The sequence below is a fragment of the Melanotaenia boesemani genome, chromosome 4 (assembly GCF_017639745.1).
Source record: "Melanotaenia boesemani isolate fMelBoe1 chromosome 4, fMelBoe1.pri, whole genome shotgun sequence".
Classification (NCBI taxonomy): domain Eukaryota; kingdom Metazoa; phylum Chordata; class Actinopteri; order Atheriniformes; family Melanotaeniidae; genus Melanotaenia; species Melanotaenia boesemani.
In genome coordinates, this window is record NC_055685.1 from 25160942 (window position 1) to 25181386 (window position 20445).

The 20445-nt window shown below is 39.7% G+C and overlaps 1 protein-coding gene across 1 annotated transcript in view; it reads right to left on the reverse strand.

Moving 5' to 3' along the window:
* The window catches only part of LOC121638892 (protein phosphatase 1 regulatory subunit 29-like), a 237428-nt gene that overhangs the window by 108670 nt on the left and 108313 nt on the right, over positions 1-20445 (reverse strand). Inside the window, exon 3 of the mRNA XM_041983962.1 lies at positions 14642-14715. The gene's annotated coding sequence lies outside the window, so the exon portion shown is untranslated. The remainder of the gene's footprint in view (positions 1-14641; positions 14716-20445) is intronic.

The following is a 20445-nucleotide window of genomic DNA, read 5'->3' on the forward strand; positions in this document are numbered from 1 at the left end:
ATTTTTTTTATTTAGAGTTTTAGCAGAGCAGTAAAGTACTCTCCTCATACTGTTTCCAGTGGTAAATGTGTCATTAGTAAATTAGCAGTGTGGTTGATTTATATTACAACAGACCAATCAATAACACTTCAATACCCTCTGGTTACAGATGCATACAGTGCTACACCTGCCAAGTTTCCTTTTCTCTCTCTCCACCTTCCCTTTACTCTATTTTTATTAAGCTGTTTCTCATTTTGCTGACTACATTACTGTCATAGCTCTCCCACAATGGCCCTGCTCTGGTGCTGTGATGCTTAAGTCTCCAAATCCGTAGAGCTCAGGCTTAGGAATATTTAACTTTATGAAAGTGATAAAACAAACATAAACAATAATTACACCTTTGGGTATACCAAAACATTAGGTTGAATAATAGACAGCTAAATCACATAACAACATAAGGAAGGTCACCATAAACATAACAAATGATGAATGAGTGAAATAAAGAGCAAATTTAAAAAATAAATGACCCCAGGGAGTGCCTTGCTTTCAAACTATATTCTACTTGTTTGTTTTTTTTTCTGAAATGATAGCAAAACAAACATGCTGCATTGTGATTAACATTGTCATTATCTCTTAACACAAAATATTCAAACTATGCACCTGATTATCACAAGCAAATGAATAAATGGAAAATACTTTATCAATCCCAGGGGTGAAATTATTAAATAAATTAAAATAAAAACAGTAAGAATCCAACTTAATTGAGATCCATCCATCCATCCATCCATCCATATGTTCAAATTTAGTCAACATAACATGCATTACAACTGTCCATTTCCAAGAAGCAGTTCAGCCAATGGTTACTGAGTAAACAGTAGTGGAGGAGCAGCGGCTGTTTATTCAGAGAGTATACAGCTTTACTATTTAAATCAGAAACAGAGACATGCTCTAAAAGGGAGCAAAGGGTGGGAATTTCCTGCCTAAAGTCTGCACCAGTTTAACTGCTCATACAGAGGAGATTAAGGGAATAACAAAAGCTCCCCTTGGCAACTGCATCAGAAATAAAAGCAGTGATGAAAATGAAGCACCGCATGTTGATAGGGACTTCAAGAAGACAGGCAGCCACGCAATGGGCACAGATTTAGAGCAGGAAACAGGGGAGAAAGAACTTGAAAAAACCCCCACAGACAAATTATAGTGGCTCACTTACAGGGTTTCATTTGCAGCTGCAGTCACATCCTGTCTCATCAACAAGCAGCCCACACAAACGCACTAATGCACACACTGAAAAAAACTAATCTACAGAACGTCTGCCCGAGCATGTTTGCATACAACATTGCTTTGCCATCATCACCTGAACAAACTCCAGCCATACTAAGTCACATATAAATCACATTCATAGATACACTGTATACGGTACCAGTTAAAAGCTTGGACACACTTTCCCATTAGATCTAATGGGAAAGTTGTTTGGTCAAACTTTTCAGGTAGCAGTACTCCAGTACTTGGTGTTGCCTGTGCAATGTCTTGGTTGTGTAAGGTGAGCACCAAATCAAAGGGGATTTTTAAAGCCAGAAATATTTTTTTGCACAGAAGTTATGTATATCAATGCATATAGTATGGTGGTATTTACAGTGTATCTTACTAGGAAATGTGATTGCTTTTGATTGTTTGTAAAAAAAAAAAAAAAAAGAAAAAAAAGATTATGGAAATATCCACCAAACTGAGTTTCATGAAAGTTGGTGAAGAGTGTGGGCAAATGGAGAATAAATAAATGCAAATGCAAGAGAAAATTAAGGGCAAACTAAGTCAGACACAGTCAGCGCATACCCACACAGTCTGGATGTTTAATCTGTCAAGAAAAACGGTGAAAACACCCTCCAGGGGGTGGACAACCAGGAAGCTGTGTGTGGTGAACTTCAAAAGTGAATTCAAATGCAAAAACTGATCTAATATAGGGAGTGCTTTGTTTGAAACAGAGTGGTAAACAGAACAGAAGCCCACCATTTCTGACAACAGGACATCAAAGCGGTTGCTGTTATCAAATCACTTCTAAATCTTTAAGTAAAAAATTGGACAGACTGTCCCCAAATAGCTGACAGTTTTGGAACTAATGCATTTGGTAGTTACAGCTCAGTTATGGGGCACATTGTGGGCCAGTAATTTGTTACTGTCTGGGTCTGCACTTTTGTAAGTGATCAAGTCATATTTGCATCCAGACATCACGGAAAAATCTGCACAGACATGTCTTGTCACTGCATACATATTCTCATGCAATGCTGAACACAAGACTTCACTTATTTTGGAATAAAGGAAAAGGAAAAAAGAATAAAGATAACACGCTTACACACACACATACATACACATACACATACATACATACATACATACATAGACAAAACTGTTGGTACCGTTCGGTTGATGAAACAAAAACCCACAATGGTCACAGAAATAACTTGAATCTGACAAAATAATAAATAAAAAATATATGAACGTTAACAAATGAAAGTCAGACATTGCTTTTCAACCATGCGTCAACAGAATTATTAAAAAAAAAACTCATGAAACAGGCCTGGACAAAAATGATGGTACCCTTAACTTAATATTTTGTTGCACAACCGTTTGAGGCAATCACTGCAATCAAACAATTCCTGTAACTGTCGAAGGCCACTTTAGAATAGTCCAACGTTTTCCTCTTAGCCATTCTTGGTGTTTTTAGCTGTGTTTTGGGTCATTGTCTTGTTGGAAGACCCATGACCTGCGACTGAGACTAAGTTTTCTGACACTGGCCAGCACATTTCTCTCTAGAATCCCTTGATAGTCTTGAGATTTCATTGTACCTGCACAGATTCAAGGCACTCTGTGCCAGATGCAACAAAGCAGCCCCAGAACATAACAGAACCTCCTCCATGTTCCACAGTAGGGACGGTGTTCTTTTCTTGATATGCTTCATTTTTCCGTCTGTAAACATAGAGCTGATGTGCTTGGCAAAAAGTTCCATTTTTGTCTCATCTGTCCATAGGACATTTTCCCGGAACCATTGTGGCTTGTCAACATGTAGTTTGGCAAATTCCAATCTGGCTTTTTATGATTTGTTTTCAACAATGGTGTCCTCCTTGGTCGTCTCCCATTAAGTTCACTTTGGCTCAAACAACAACGGATGGTGCGATCTGACACTGATGTTCCTTGAGCTTGAAGTTCACCTTTAATCTCTTTAGAAGTTTTTCTGGGCTCTTTTGTTATCATTCGTATTATCCGTCTCTTTGATTTGTCATCAGTTTTCCTCCTGCTGCCACGTCTAGGGAGGTTGGCTACAGTCCCATGGATCTTAAATTTCTGAATAATATGTGCAACTGTAGTCACAGAAACATCAAGCTGCTTGGAGACGGTCTTATAACCTTTACCTTTTACATGCTTGTCTACAATTTTTGTTCTAATCTCCTGAGACAACTCTTTCTTTTGCTTCCTCTGGTCCATGTTGAGTGTGGTTCACACCATGTCACCAAGCAGCACAGTGACCACCTGTAGCCCCTTATATAGACCCACTGACTGATTACAAGATTGTAAACATCTGTGATGCTAATTAGTGGACACACCGTTTCAAGAGTTTATTTTTCTTAAATAATTCTGTTGAAACATGGTTGAAAAGCAATGTCTGACTTTCATTCGTTAAATTTCATAGAATTTTTATTAATATTACTTTTGTCAGAATCAAGTCATTTCTGTGACCATTGTGAGTTTTTCTTTCATTAATCGAAGGGTACCAAGAAATTTGTCCAAGTCTCTCTCTCTCTCTCTCTCTCTCTCTCTCTCTCTTTCTATGTATATATATGGATAAATAATGTACTTTTGGGAGAAGGGAGTTGAAATGGTGGACACTTAGCTTGAATGGTATTGAACTGCCCTTTTATGTTTTTTTAGGCTACTGTTGCTGCTAATTGTGGACCATGTTTTGACAGTTAGTAAAAAAAAGACAAAAAAGGGGAAAAAAAACACTCAACAAGCATGAGAAATGGTATATAACAGATTTTCTTAGATTAGCCTGAATGATGTGCAAATGGTACACAAATTCTTTTATAGTTTCCAAAAATTCCATAAGTAATATGCTCCAAAATGAGTCTCCTTTCTCTCTCAAGGGCAGGTGTGAACACAGAGTTTATACGTCCAATCAGGCCCGGACTGGCCTGGGCTCTTAAGTGGCCAAACTGGAAAAAAAAAATAAACAAAAAGAATAAAAAGTAAAAAAGAATCACGGCGAATTACACTGGTGCAACTGATTGGTCTGCAGAAACTGGCACCCGACCACCAATAAAATGATTTGTGTTCATCAGTTTTCACCTTCACCAATTTGCGATTGATTAAATATCAGTAGTCAAGTTTTATTTTTAACACAAGAACTAATCAACACGAGAGCGCGTGGAGGTGGAACAACAGAGAGACAGAAGAACGTGGTGCTGCTAACTCCTGTCTAAACTTCATTCTATTGGAAATGTTGCAGTGGTTTGTTGTTTTATTATTAAACCACATCAGTCCAAAAACAGAACTACAAATGGATATGCTACCGTTTATATACACTAGCTCATATTTGGGGTTTCCTGGTATAACCTGAATAAAACAAAATAATTAGTTAATTATTTGTGTTGTATTAAACTGACAGGTGGATATTTTAATACTTTGGCTGCTTGGCTATAACAGTCTGTCCACATATACTCTCCACATCTGTCCCTGTCCAACACAAAAGTAGTTGCACAGCTATGAGAGTGAAGAACATTTCATTACTCCAAGTTAAATGCTGATGAGGGAACTTTTTAACTTAATCAGCGTGTCAGTGTGTTAATCTGGATTTAAATTATGTGACTGCAGCATTTTATGCTTGTTGGGTAAATGTTGATGTCAGAGGTTTTAGTTAAAACTCCATATGGAGTGTGTGTGGATGTGTTTCTGTTCCCATGGTAATGACATGGCTTATTTTCCTGCATGTAATATTTGGTGGGTCCTGCTGAGCCAAACATATCTCCACAGGTGGGCTGCTGCATGATGACGTTTGGGAACCCCTCCAAAAGTTGGACAGTGTCTTAAGTAAGCTGAGATTACTTTTTCACTTTCTGATGTCATTTGAATCACATCAGGTGAACTTGCTGTTGATCACTTCATGTTTTTAGTAGTGAATATTGCTCTTGGTGTATTAAATTTACTACGACAAACTTGCATTTAAATGATTTTGCGGACAAAATGAAACAATCATGTTATTTATCTCAACAGAAGATCATCATTAATATAAGAGTAACTTTGGTATTGAACCTTTTGACGAGAAGAGAGAAACACTGGACTAGTAATTTGTAGTTTTATGTGAATGTTGGTCTAGAACAATGAGATTTGGTGGTTATTAAGTCCATGTGTGTGTATGTACACTTGCGCAAGTGTGAGCATATGCATGTAGTATATGTGTTGGGGTGGCCTGAGTGAGTGTATAACTCCTGGCACGACTTTGTGTCCCAGTCTGGCCCTGCGTCCAAATAACCTTTGAAAATAAAATTGAAAATATGGCAGAGAGACACTATGCAACACTTTTTATCAACTTTTTATCACCTTAGTTTACACTGTCTTCTGCCTGCCTCACTGCTCAATTTCTTATCTGCTTCGCATCCCCTTTTTAACTTCTGCTTTACTCCCTGTCTTTCACATTTATTTCCCAGCTCTCATTCTTTCAAGCCTCCAAAGCAAATTAGATATTTGTTTAGGAAGCTTTCAATACAATGCTGGTGTGGGGCTCTGTCGTTAGCACCTTCTCTCTTCAACCAGTTGAGGCCGTGACGCGGGTCACACCCACTGTGTACTGCTCAGGGCAAAGCAGATAGAGGCGGTGATTTTGAGGAAAATCCCGTATAAAAGAGAGAATTTGTTTAACTTCAGCAGAACAAGCACTGATTTCAGTCAGGGTTGGTACAGTCAGTTAGGTGAGTTTACTGCTTGAGTTTCTGTCTTGGTTTCGGGTTATTGTTTACATTGCTGGTGTGGGGCTCTGTCGTTAGCACCTTCTCTCTTCAACCAGTTGAGGCCGTGACGCGGGTCACACCCACTGTGTACTGCTCAGGGCAAAGCAGATAGAGGCGGTGATTTTGAGGAAAATCCCGTATAAAAGAGAGAATTTGTTTAACTTCAGCAGAACAAGCACTGATTTCAGTCAGGGTTGGTACAGTCAGTTAGGTGAGTTTACTGCTTGAGTTTCTGTCTTGGTTTCGGGTTATTGTTTACATTGCTGGTGTGGGGCTCTGTCGTTAGCACCTTCTCTCTTCAACCAGTTGAGGCCGTGACGCGGGTCACACCCACTGTGTACTGCTCAGGGCAAAGCAGATAGAGGCGGTGATTTTGAGGAAAATCCCGTATAAAAGAGAGAATTTGTTTAACTTCAGCAGAACAAGCACTGATTTCAGTCAGGGTTGGTACAGTCAGTTAGGTGAGTTTACTGCTTGAGTTTCTGTCTTGGTTTCGGGTTATTGTTTACATTGCTGGTGTGGGGCTCTGTCGTTAGCACCTTCTCTCTTCAACCAGTTGAGGCCGTGACGCGGGTCACACCCACTGTGTACTGCTCAGGGCAAAGCAGATAGAGGCGGTGATTTTGAGGAAAATCCCGTATAAAAGAGAGAATTTGTTTAACTTCAGCAGAACAAGCACTGATTTCAGTCAGGGTTGGTACAGTCAGTTAGGTGAGTTTACTGCTTGAGTTTCTGTCTTGGTTTCGGGTTATTGTTTACATTGCTGGTGTGGGGCTCTGTCGTTAGCACCTTCTCTCTTCAACCAGTTGAGGCCGTGACGCGGGTCACACCCACTGTGTACTGCTCAGGGCAAAGCAGATAGAGGCGGTGATTTTGAGGAAAATCCCGTATAAAAGAGAGAATTTGTTTAACTTCAGCAGAACAAGCACTGATTTCAGTCAGGGTTGGTACAGTCAGTTAGGTGAGTTTACTGCTTGAGTTTCTGTCTTGGTTTCGGGTTATTGTTTACATTGCTGGTGTGGGGCTCTGTCGTTAGCACCTTCTCTCTTCAACCAGTTGAGGCCGTGACGCGGGTCACACCCACTGTGTACTGCTCAGGGCAAAGCAGATAGAGGCGGTGATTTTGAGGAAAATCCCGTATAAAAGAGAGAATTTGTTTAACTTCAGCAGAACAAGCACTGATTTCAGTCAGGGTTGGTACAGTCAGTTAGGTGAGTTTACTGCTTGAGTTTCTGTCTTGGTTTCGGGTTATTGTTTACATTGCTGGTGTGGGGCTCTGTCGTTAGCACCTTCTCTCTTCAACCAGTTGAGGCCGTGACGCGGGTCACACCCACTGTGTACTGCTCAGGGCAAAAGCAGATAGAGGCGGTGATTTTGAGGAAAATCCCGTATAAAAGAGAGAATTTGTTTAACTTCAGCAGAACAAGCACTGATTTCAGTCAGGGTTGGTACAGTCAGTTAGGTGAGTTTACTGCTTGAGTTTCTGTCTTGGTTTCGGGTTATTGTTTACATTGCTGGTGTGGGGCTCTGTCGTTAGCACCTTCTCTCTTCAACCAGTTGAGGCCGTGACGCGGGTCACACCCACTGTGTACTGCTCAGGGCAAAGCAGATAGAGGCGGTGATTTTGAGGAAAATCCCGTATAAAAGAGAGAATTTGTTTAACTTCAGCAGAACAAGCACTGATTTCAGTCAGGGTTGGTACAGTCAGTTAGGTGAGTTTACTGCTTGAGTTTCTGTCTTGGTTTCGGGTTATTGTTTACATTGCTGGTGTGGGGCTCTGTCGTTAGCACCTTCTCTCTTCAACCAGTTGAGGCCGTGACGCGGGTCACACCCACTGTGTACTGCTCAGGGCAAAGCAGATAGAGGCGGTGATTTTGAGGAAAATCCCGTATAAAAGAGAGAATTTGTTTAACTTCAGCAGAACAAGCACTGATTTCAGTCAGGGTTGGTACAGTCAGTTAGGTGAGTTTACTGCTTGAGTTTCTGTCTTGGTTTCGGGTTATTGTTTACATTGCTGGTGTGGGGCTCTGTCGTTAGCACCTTCTCTCTTCAACCAGTTGAGGCCGTGACGCGGGTCACACCCACTGTGTACTGCTCAGGGCAAAGCAGATAGAGGCGGTGATTTTGAGGAAAATCCCGTATAAAAGAGAGAATTTGTTTAACTTCAGCAGAACAAGCACTGATTTCAGTCAGGGTTGGTACAGTCAGTTAGGTGAGTTTACTGCTTGAGTTTCTGTCTTGGTTTCGGGTTATTGTTTACATTGCTGGTGTGGGGCTCTGTCGTTAGCACCTTCTCTCTTCAACCAGTTGAGGCCGTGACGCGGGTCACACCCACTGTGTACTGCTCAGGGCAAAGCAGATAGAGGCGGTGATTTTGAGGAAAAATCCCGTATAAAAGAGAGAATTTGTTTAACTTCAGCAGAACAAGCACTGATTTCAGTCAGGGTTGGTACAGTCAGTTAGGTGAGTTTACTGCTTGAGTTTCTGTCTTGGTTTCGGGTTATTGTTTACATTGCTGGTGTGGGGCTCTGTCGTTAGCACCTTCTCTCTTCAACCAGTTGAGGCCGTGACGCGGGTCACACCCACTGTGTACTGCTCAGGGCAAAGCAGATAGAGGCGGTGATTTTGAGGAAAATCCCGTATAAAAGAGAGAATTTGTTTAACTTCAGCAGAACAAGCACTGATTTCAGTCAGGGTTGGTACAGTCAGTTAGGTGAGTTTACTGCTTGAGTTTCTGTCTTGGTTTCGGGTTATTGTTTACATTGCTGGTGTGGGGCTCTGTCGTTAGCACCTTCTCTCTTCAACCAGTTGAGGCCGTGACGCGGGTCACACCCACTGTGTACTGCTCAGGGCAAAGCAGATAGAGGCGGTGATTTTGAGGAAAATCCCGTATAAAAGAGAGAATTTGTTTAACTTCAGCAGAACAAGCACTGATTTCAGTCAGGGTTGGTACAGTCAGTTAGGTGAGTTTACTGCTTGAGTTTCTGTCTTGGTTTCGGGTTATTGTTTACATTGCTGGTGTGGGGCTCTGTCGTTAGCACCTTCTCTCTTCAACCAGTTGAGGCCGTGACGCGGGTCACACCCACTGTGTACTGCTCAGGGCAAAGCAGATAGAGGCGGTGATTTTGAGGAAAATCCCGTATAAAAGAGAGAATTTGTTTAACTTCAGCAGAACAAGCACTGATTTCAGTCAGGGTTGGTACAGTCAGTTAGGTGAGTTTACTGCTTGAGTTTCTGTCTTGGTTTCGGGTTATTGTTTACATTGCTGGTGTGGGGCTCTGTCGTTAGCACCTTCTCTCTTCAACCAGTTGAGGCCGTGACGCGGGTCACACCCACTGTGTACTGCTCAGGGCAAAGCAGATAGAGGCGGTGATTTTGAGGAAAATCCCGTATAAAAGAGAGAATTTGTTTAACTTCAGCAGAACAAGCACTGATTTCAGTCAGGGTTGGTACAGTCAGTTAGGTGAGTTTACTGCTTGAGTTTCTGTCTTGGTTTCGGGTTATTGTTTACATTGCTGGTGTGGGGCTCTGTCGTTAGCACCTTCTCTCTTCAACCAGTTGAGGCCGTGACGCGGGTCACACCCACTGTGTACTGCTCAGGGCAAAGCAGATAGAGGCGGTGATTTTGAGGAAAATCCCGTATAAAAGAGAGAATTTGTTTAACTTCAGCAGAACAAGCACTGATTTCAGTCAACAACAACCTGTTAGATCCATATCAATCTGGATATAGGCAAGGTCACTCTACTGAAACTGCTCTCCTGTCAGTTACTGATTCCCTACGGCTTGCCAGATCCACTGGTCAATCATCAGTCCTTATACTGCTGGACCTGTCGGCTGCCTTTGACACTGTCAACCATCATATACTGTTCTCCAAACTCTTAGAGCTTGGCATCTCAGGATCTGTCCTCTCGTGGTTTACGTCCTACCTCACAGGGAGATCATTCAAAGTATCTTGGCGAGGGGGCGTGTCCAGATCACATGGGCTGACAACAGGGGTGCCTCAGGGCTCGGTGCTCGGCCCTCTTCTCTTTTCCCTATACACCTCCTCACTCGGTGCAGTCATTAGCTCTCATGGTTTCTCCTACCACTGCTATGCAGATGACACTCAGCTTTTCCTTTCTTTCCCACCTGATGACACAACCGTCTCAATGCGAATATCAGCATGCCTTGCTGATATCTCTGCATGGATGAAGGATCGCCACCTTCAGCTAAATCTGTCCAAGACTGAGCTTATTGTCTTCCCAGCCAGTCCTTCTTTACCACCACAGATAAGTGTGCAGCTTGACTCAATCACACTAGTGCCTACATCTTCTACCAGGAATCTTGGTGTCATGGTAGACAACCAGCTGACCTTTAAGGACCATGTTGCCTCGGTTTCCCGGTCTTGCCGATTTGCTCTCTACAACATCAGGAGGATCAGACCCTACCTGACTGAACACACGACCCAGCTCCTGGTCCAGGCTCTGGTCATTTCACGCATTGACTACTGCAACTCCTTACTGGCTGGCCTGCCTGCATGCTCAGTTAAACCTTTGCAGATGATCCAGAACGCAGCAGCACGTCTGGTCTTCAACCAGCCCAAAAGAGCTCATGTCACTCCACTGCTAATTGCTCTTCACTGGCTTCCAGTTGCAGCACGCATCAAATTCAAAGCTCTGCTTCTGGCTTACAAAACAATAACCCAAACGGCTCCGGGCTACCTTCACTCCTTAATCCAGAGCTACACTCCCTCTCGAAACTTACGCTCTACCAGTGAAAGACGCCTAGTGCTCCCACCACAACGTGGCGCAAAATCAGTAGCTAGACTCTTCTCCTCTGTTGTTCCCCGGTGGTGGAACGATCTACCAAACTCCGTCCGATCCGCAGAGTCCGTATCCACTTTTAAGACCAAGCTAAAGACTCAGTTGTTTAAGGAGCATTTCCACATTTAGCTTAACTAAATGAGTCAGAAAGATTTGTCCAGCTTTTTGGCTCAACCAAGTACTGAAGAAGCTGTGTGCACTTATGCCCAAGATGATATTGTGTGATGATATCATGCACTTATGCCCAAGTTGATATTATGTGATGAAATCATGCACTTATGACCTAGTTGATATTGTGTGATGAAATCGTGATCCTGTATTTAAATAAAATTACTAAAAAAAAACAAAAAAAAAAAAAAAAACAATTATATGCACTGCACTAGCACTACATGACAGCACCTGGGTCCAACTGGACTCAAAAGCGGTCTGACTATCACTTAATTATGACGTCCCATCTTGTTTGAATTCATGCTTGTGTTGTTCTTCCTCTCAAATGTAAGTCGCTTTGGATAAAAGCGTCTGCTAAATGACTGTAGAATAGAATAGAATAGAACAATACATTAACAGCAGACGTTTCAAAGTAGTATGCGATTGTAGAAAAAACAACATGTGTAAAGGGGGAGGGGGGCAGAATGAGGATTTTTTCATATTAGTGCATTACTGTGCAAAGTGGGCCAATTTGTTTAAAATGTTACACATACGCACTTGATAGTTCTTCATTCATTTGTGTGATTAGCCTTTAGTCCTTAACTGATTAAAATTCCTTTCAAGTAGCTTTAAGAGTCTTGAAGAAGAAAAACAATAATTGGACATAAAAGGATTTAATCTTTTATTTTTAAAACTCACTAAAACATTTTGTGGTAAATTTCAATTTGTACAAATTGAGCACTTATTACCCATGTGATTAATAATACACGACAAAAGCTGCACTGCAAAACATTTGCCTCAGCTATAAAATTTCCCAGCTCCTTTATGTTCCTCAGATAGTCTTTATCTAAAAGTGAGTTTTGTTGACAAGCAGTTCTTTTTCCATTAGTTTGCACCAGTTGTGTAGAGAGCTTACTCTCCACTTTAACATTGTGTTCCTAGAAGAACTAAGTTGATAGTGTGTAGTACTAATGTTGGTTAAATTACTGGCTCCATATGAGATGACGTATGTCAGCTCTTCTACTGATCATGTCTTTCCTTTCTTCAGCCTCTCATCGGTCTTTCACATCTTGTCCATCTCTCATCATTTTTCTACATAATTTGAGAAGCATCAGCAACCATCCTGTTAACTTACTTGAACTCTCTTGTATGTTTTGTCTTAAAAACTACAAATCCAATTGTGAAGCATGTTTTTTCTTCAGATATCTAATATGAGTGAAACATGAGTGAAACAGCAAAAAGAAGCAATGGGATGTCTTCTCTAAATCTTTGGTGCTGTGTTAGAGACACAAGGTTGATCATTTATGTTGTGAGAAAAATTATGAACAGGTTCTGAGTTACGAATCAGAGCAGGACCCTTCTCTAACAAAGTAGCTGACAGGTGTTAGAAAGGATTTATACTTCAGCTATGCAGGGGCGAGTCTAGAAATGTTTTGATGAGGCAGGGGCATGGTCCAGCAAAAGGTAGTGCACAAATGAGACCTTTTTTATGGTCTGGATTGAATGAAATGTTGAAATGATTATTTCTAAAGTGATCATCTAATGTTAAAAAAAAAAAAAAGTAAACCAAGTGAAGGTCAGTTAACACTAAATGTTAATACAATACAGTGAGAACTGGCATATTTCAGGCATAGTTCACCACAATTAATCATGATTAATTCATTTGTAAGCTGTAATAAATCTGATTAAAAATATCTATCATTTGACAGCATTTTGATAAATTTGGTTAATATTTGATTGGCTACAAAGGTGAAAAAAACATAATTTGAGTGGTCAAGATAATCTAACTTTTATAATACTTGTTAATGTCAATTTACAGACATTCTTCCATTAATGTAAAACTGAATGTCTCTACACTTTTATTTATGCCAAAGATTCACATTTAAAAATCTAACACTTATCCTAGGGGAGGGACAAGATTAAGCATAGCTCAGCAAACCCCTATGATGCAGTACAACAATGGTTCAGTGTTTCTTTTACCCGGATGCAAATCACCGAGGCCTGGCTCTAGAGGGGGGCCCCGGTGACCTGTGTCCAGAAAAGGGAAATACTGAACCAGTGTTGTACTGCATCATAGGGGTCCATGCATCCATGGACGGATGGATGGCCATGCCTGTTCCATTTCCCTGACTTCACCTATTTCTTTTCTCATACAGTTGTATTTCTGGTCTTCATCTTTCCAGCTGATTTATGGTATCATTAGCCATAGAGACTGACAGAATAAACTTATACTTAATTAAATGTTGTGGAGCAGGACTGAAGACTAAGACTACAAAAGACAAAGAAACTAGCTCAAAAAAGGTCAAAGATGCCTGTTTGGGTGATAATATGTGTTGAGGTCAAACAATCACAAAAGAATGTTGGCATATATTTACTAAATTCAGTGATTATATACTGGGAACTGCCTAAAAACAATGCCTTATTACAGTTACTCCAACTCTGCCATGGTTGATTTTATAAGGTTTTTAGTAGATATAGAAAGCATGCAAGAAATCTTGATTTAACACATTTGTCAGATTATGTTGTCTTTTGCATTCCAGAAAACAACAGCAACACATGCACAGTAACATGCCTAACTAACTTTAGTGGAGAGCTGAAAAAAGAACAATACAGCACATTGCCATGTGTGCTAATATATATGTTATTTTAATTAAAATAGCTAAATACAGCGTGTTCTCAGTTCTCTCTGAACACTTCTTATTTCATTATAAAATATGGATTGTACACAGATGAGCCAGTAGTTTCAAGGTGTTATTCACCGATATAAAATTAAAGTATCACCAAAGTTACTTTGAATATTTCCACTGATCACGGCCAAAATCCTTTTTTAACCCCTGGTTATATGCTAAGCTGTTTTCCCTCACAGCACAGACATTTTATGTGAGGGTTTCATCAATTCCAGGAAGAAGTGAGCTTAATTTGTCAGCTACTTAAATATTTAACATCAAATGTAATAACTGTCTGCTTTGGTTTGGTTGAAGTACACCCTTTTTATTAAGAGTTACTCATTGGATTTTTTTTTCTTATCTCGACATTGCTTGTAAATGCAATGAAACTTCTGATTAATTTGACTTTTTCCTACTGTGGCTTCTTTTAAACAGCATGATGGATGGAGTAAATTGTTAATAAAGCGCTCACATCAAAGAAGTCCTGACAAGCCACGACCCCTGCTGACCTTTGACACTTGAGCCAGCTGACATTTGGCATGTAGGGGCCTCCCTAGCAGAAACTACTACTATGACTCAGATTTGGAATCATATGGCAAAATGGATCAAGCCCTATGAACTCTTAGCCAACCGGTTCATCAGCTTACATGTGTAGAAAAACTACCAGTTAAGTGCCATCATCGAGTTCCTAAAAGATGAGCACTCACAGCAGAAGCTGCTGTTTCTGGCAATATTGGCTGCCAAGAGATGTCAAAGTTATGCTGATGATAACTGTTTTCTCTTCAACCAAACTAAAATTCGCTAGCAATTCTGACAATTCGTTGTATAATTACAGACCCTCACACCAAGCCAGGATTATGGAAAAGTAGTGTTTATATTACAAATTGTGAATAAAAAAAATAAAATACTATAGTAATTATCAAACCCTTTTGTTAAGAAAGTTCCAGTAAAAAAACTACATTATTACTTTAAAATGAGAAACAGTAACAAAAACAGGCAAAACAAGGGATGTCAGCAAGGAAAGTAAAGTCTTGAATGTATGTAAGCTTACCTGCGAGCAGATATGAGTTTTCAAAGCATATAGGCATATATCGGTTGACCACGGCTGACCCAAGTACTGAACACCTATAGGAAAAATAATTGGTAAGTTGAGAGTAAAAACACAGTCAACCCTGACTAACTGAACCTTTTGTTTGGAAATAAATACCAGAGAACTGTCCACAAAGGAGAAGTATTTCCATTCATCACAATAATGAGAATTCAAGAAGCATGACTTTAGACTTCATATTCACACACTCCACTGTGATGTACTCCTTCAGCCTGTTTTATAGATCGGAAAGGGGGGGGGCTGCAGACATTCAGGGGGAAGATGGATGGCTGACTGTCAGCCATCCTATGTTGGAGTTGTTTGAGGAGGCAGCTGAAAAGGCCAGAGAAATACATTTTATACTTAAAGTTCTAAAACTCCCATCAGTCATGCTCTAACTTTCCCTTTACAAAACAATCCAATTACACAAGTGGGATTTATGCACTGGAAAATCTGCATGCAAATATCAATATCCCCACCTAGCCAGTGATTGATTAACTAAATATTGATATTAATACAGATTTTTTTTCTTTTTCTTCTTTCAGAACTTCATTTAATTAAATGAAGATAAAACTGAAATTTGGAGCCAAAAAGAAATATTAGAAGTCAGTATCTCAGCTTGAAATAGTTAAGTTAAAAACCAACAGCAAAACAGAAATCTGAGAGTTGTCATGGACTCAGAACTAAATTTCAGCAGTTATATTAAGACAGTTGTGAAGTCAGCCTTGGATTTAGTAAAACATGTCTATGCATTTAAATTCAGTAGACTAGGCCAGGGGTTCCCAAACTTTTCCATGCCAAGGCCCCCAAACAGCATTAGCTTCTGACCAGTGACCCCCAAACCCACAGACAATGCTACAAAAAATATAAAGAAACATCAACTGTTAGAGTGTATTTTCTTACTTTATTTTTCTGCATGTCTATCTACGAGTGACAGGCAGAGATTACACAAGTGGGACACTAGTCTCCAGACAGAGCATTTTTTCTGTAGGGCTGATCATAAAACTCCAATCCTCAGATCTTTACACTGGTTTCCTGTCTGTCAAAGAATTGTCTTCAAAATCTGTTATTTTCAAAGCACTGAATGGATGAGGACCAAAATACATTCAGGATCTTCTGGTTCGTTATAAACTAAGCAGATCGCTCAGGCCATCGAGGTCAAATCTACTTTCTGTTCCTAGAATCAGAACTAAACATGGAGAGGCAGCGTTCACCTTTTATGCTTCTCACATGCGGAACAAACTCCCAGAAAACTGTAGGTCTGTTGAAAATTTTAGCTGTTTTGCAAGCAATGAAAAAGGTGAAAACAAGGATGAGGTAAAAGGTGTTTAATTAAAAGTTCTTATTACTTATTACTGTACTGTAGGCTGTTGTCTTACTGTCCACAGGTTGAATACCATCCGGGAAATGTTAAGTTGTGATTCTGAAAGGAACAACAATTTAGTTTTCCCTTCAACTGCAAACTGTTTATTTACTAATGATAGAAAGCTTTCTTTCACTTGGTCTCATGCTAGTGTATTGCAAGAATTTTGTCTTTCAGTGTTTTTAGTTCCATGTCTGTCTTAGTTTAAACATATTCAGCTTTATAGCTACAAAATCATGTTAACCACCACAAAATGCTTTAGATTGAGTAAAATTCTCTAGTTTTTTTTTTTTTTTTTTTTGTTTGTATTGGGCAGGAAAATGTCTCAAAACCATACTACAGATTCTTTCACATTTTTTATAAAATGCTACACAACGGTAAGACAGCATTTTTTTAAAGAAGGGGGGAAATTCCACACAAATTCCACCTTAAAAGAAAGGTCAATCTGCTGCGGCTGCTTTTTATCTGTTAGCTCTATTTATTTAGCTAGATCCAACAACCAGAAGATTTGTGCATGTAAGGTCAATCATGCTTCGCTTGGGTCACTATAAATAAAACAAGACTGACGTTGATGTCCACTCACTGTAAAATTGTCAGAAGGCAGAAAGATGGGTTAACACGCTTCTGTTCAATACTGTAAATGAGTGGCTCACGAGCTCATGTAACCTTTGTTTTTAGGTTTTGTTACAACAAAGGTGCCTTCCACAAATTCCTCACAGATGCAGAGCTGAGAATTTGTTGTCTTGCTTTGAAGTTTCAAACAAGCTGAACCACTGATAGCTGTAACATGAAAACACCAATGTGAATGTAGCAACAATGCATCAATCATACTTCCTTGTTTCCTGAAAAAATTCTCATAGGAGATGGAATTTATTTTTGTAGTCCAGAAACATTAAGCTGACAGAAACAATTACAAGTTCTGTAAGTAGGCTATGAATAAAATCATTGGATGTCATAGCAGAGCTGGGTCAGATGATGGCATGCAGAGTAAACCCAAGAGATAAAAAAAAAAAAGACAAAGAAGAAGGGAAGTCATTGATATGTGCCACAAAAATTTGAAGAGTACATCCAAGACAGGTTGAACAGGGAGAAATGTTTAAAATGATGTTTTTGTGATTATTCTTCTTGCCTCCATTTTGTTGTGAAGATCTGTCACGTTTTTCCTGCATGGCTCTCCTTTCACCAAGCTTCCCATCGGCTCTTTTGATCATATCTGACACAGCAGCTTTCTCCTTCGCTATAGCTGTGCCATCATCTCTGTTTCTCTCTCATGTGCTTCATAATGTCTTTGACTCTTTTAATTACATTTCCTGCTTTGATTTCAACACTTTTATGATTAGTTTTTGTCCAGCCACTTTACTGCCTCCACTTACTTCCTCTCTGCCATTTTGTTTTCCTCAACTGATTGAGATGAATGTGAATGAATATTTGGTGGTCAAACAGGCCATTGGTGCAGATTGGCAGCCATGTTACCATCAGTCTGCCCCAGGGCAGCTGTGGCTACACATGTAGCTTCCAACCACCCATGAGTGAATGCGGAGTGAATGAATAATGGACTCGATGTAAAGCAGTTCAGGTATCCTGAAAAGTGTCATATAAATCCAATCTATCATTGCTGCTATTGATATATGATTTAGATATGTAACCCAAACGCATTCTATGTTGCACATATCAGTTTGTACATTTTACAGAAGCTTGATGCCATGTTGGGATGAGGTAATGATGCATTGAACATTGTTTGCAGATGGCACAATTTATGTTAATGAGTTTGGACAGAGTAGTATACTGTAACAATAACAAAGATAACCAAAGAGAGTTTGTTTCATATGTGGAATGTAAAACTGTGAAGGTGTTAAAAAATGAGTGAAAGTGTCATGTGTCTTGTGAATTATGTTAAAAAATACAGAAGCAGTCTGAGGAGAAGGCAAGCTCAATGTTACTGTGGCCATCACATGAATTTGAGACACATAACTAAACAGCGTATTCTCATTACCTGTCTGTAGAATATTGTACTAAAAGTTATGAACAATGTTTTGTGCATTTGTTACATAGTTTGCCTGCACATTCGTTCATCCTGTCTGTGGTTTTAGTCAGAAAAAGTTTGACAGTGACAGCAAACTTTGGATAGTATGCATTTACTTGATGAAGGCTATGAGGAAAAAAAGGTCAAATTTCTTGGTAAACTATTAAAATTTTGCTTTCTAATAGCATAATTTTATGTGTGCCTGTGTCAGTTCACTGCTAATATCCATCCACACATCCATTTTCGACCACTTGTCTGGGAGTGGCAGTCAAAACAGGGAAGCCCAGACTTTCCATTTCCCCAACCACTTCTTCCAGCTTGTCCCGAGGTGTTCTCACACCGGCCAAGAAACATAGTCCTGTCCAGGGTCCGGGGAAGACCCTGGACAGTCTTCTGGGGTATTCCTGGACATCCTGGACACATACTTTTTCAATCCTTCCTTTCCAGCTAAAGGCTGCAGTCAGTCAGAACCAGGACAGAAACAGTTTCTTCCCAGCAGCCATCAGCCAACTGAACAGTGTCCCAACTCTCTCCAGGTCACCCCTCATGCCCCTGACCAACTCATACCTAATTTATTCATCTTATTTTTATATTTATTTTAGTGTGTATATATTTATTAAGGCTGGCAAGACAGTTCCTATATGTTCAGGACATCACTGTCTCCTTTACATTGACAGGCTGTTGTTGTTGTGAAAAAGTGTGTTAATCTTTTCAAAGGTCACTTGTCTGTGTTGACCCAACCTTTGATATGGCTGATGAGACATATTTTTCGATGCATGGTCTCAGTCTGCTGGTTGCAGTATGTGCACTCTGAGTGTGAGAAATGGCATGCTTTCATGTAAATTAGATAAATAACATCAGGCTGTTTAGTTTTTTGAGAGAGACAAAGTATAAACCTGCTTTACAGGAAATGTACTTGGGTTAAATTAGATAGAATTTCTGAATGTTAAACAAGAAAACTGAACATCGTTGGCCATAACTTGTGCACGGCTATATGCTCTCACTGATTAAAACAATTGGAGAACCAATCAGGTCAAAGGCTAATCAATGGCAACCATCAAGCTTCACAAGGCTGACAAATAGACACAATAACTGAACAATAGATGGCTACAAGCTCTAAAACCTGGAGCTTCTCATCAGTGGCCCAAACCCAATGACATTTATTAGTGTTAACAATTAACTGCATTATTAATGACAGAGTTTAGAAATCAACTGGGGATGAGAGATCAATATCTTGTGTAATACAGTCTGTAGTTGCCTGTACAGGTTCACAATTCATTTATACACATACCCAAATCCTATTTGGGTGGAATAAAACCATTAAATATTGACCAAACACTAACTCCATGAACTGAATCAAGGGACAGCCATTTAAGCCTGTCATACTGCATAAATCGTTATGATCAGATTATTTCCATTTTAGACCATACACAAGTGGTGTGTAAGTAGGGAAACGTGTGATATACTGTTGGAAAGCCCAGACTTCAATGATGCAAATGATGACAGCTGGTGCAATCAGTGCCAACAACAACTGAACAGCAAATTATAAAATTCAGACAGATCCCCAGTGAGGCATTCTTGTCATAAGATGTCATGATATTAGGGCGTTTTTTTGACAGGTAAAATTGATCAAAGGTACCAAATGATTCAATCTGTTGAAATGTTCAATCCAAAGAAACATTACATCACTTTACATTCACATGAACTGCTGATGCTTCATTTAAAACTAGCCAGCCATTAGCTCTAATACTCCAAATACACTGTTCCTTCATGCAATTGTGTTTGCCACTATTACAGTCCAAATGGAGCTGGAGTGTTTAGCTTTTGATTGACACCTCACTTAAGCCAATGACAGATTTAATGTGCTCTTTACAGGCTAGATGCTTTCAAGAGTTGGAGTTAAAAGTAAGGGCCTGCCCCTCTTTTGTGTACAGATGAGCTTAATGATGACTGATACATCAAACATCACCTACATCACTTCATATTCCCACTGCAAGTACCCCTGCTTAATGCAAAGTGACTGGCAACACCACAGTTTTTCAATTAATCAGTGAATCCATATGGTCACTTCATGGTAACACAGAAATATCTGCTGCCTCCTTAAAAAGAAAAACAATTGGGAGGTTGCAAAATGTACAAGATTCACTACTCATGCATTCACATGCAGATGCATTAAAGTATACTTCAAGCTCAATTAAATAAATAACTGTGAAAAAGAATATAACAATATCAGATGTTTTTAAATATTATTCCAAATGTCTGAGAGAAAAACTGGTGGCTTGCACAACTGACAACATGTTACATAAAAGTTTTTGGGCTAATTTTACCTGAGTTTCATCAGTTTAACAAAATTATTCCATAATTATATAAAACTGTTTTCTT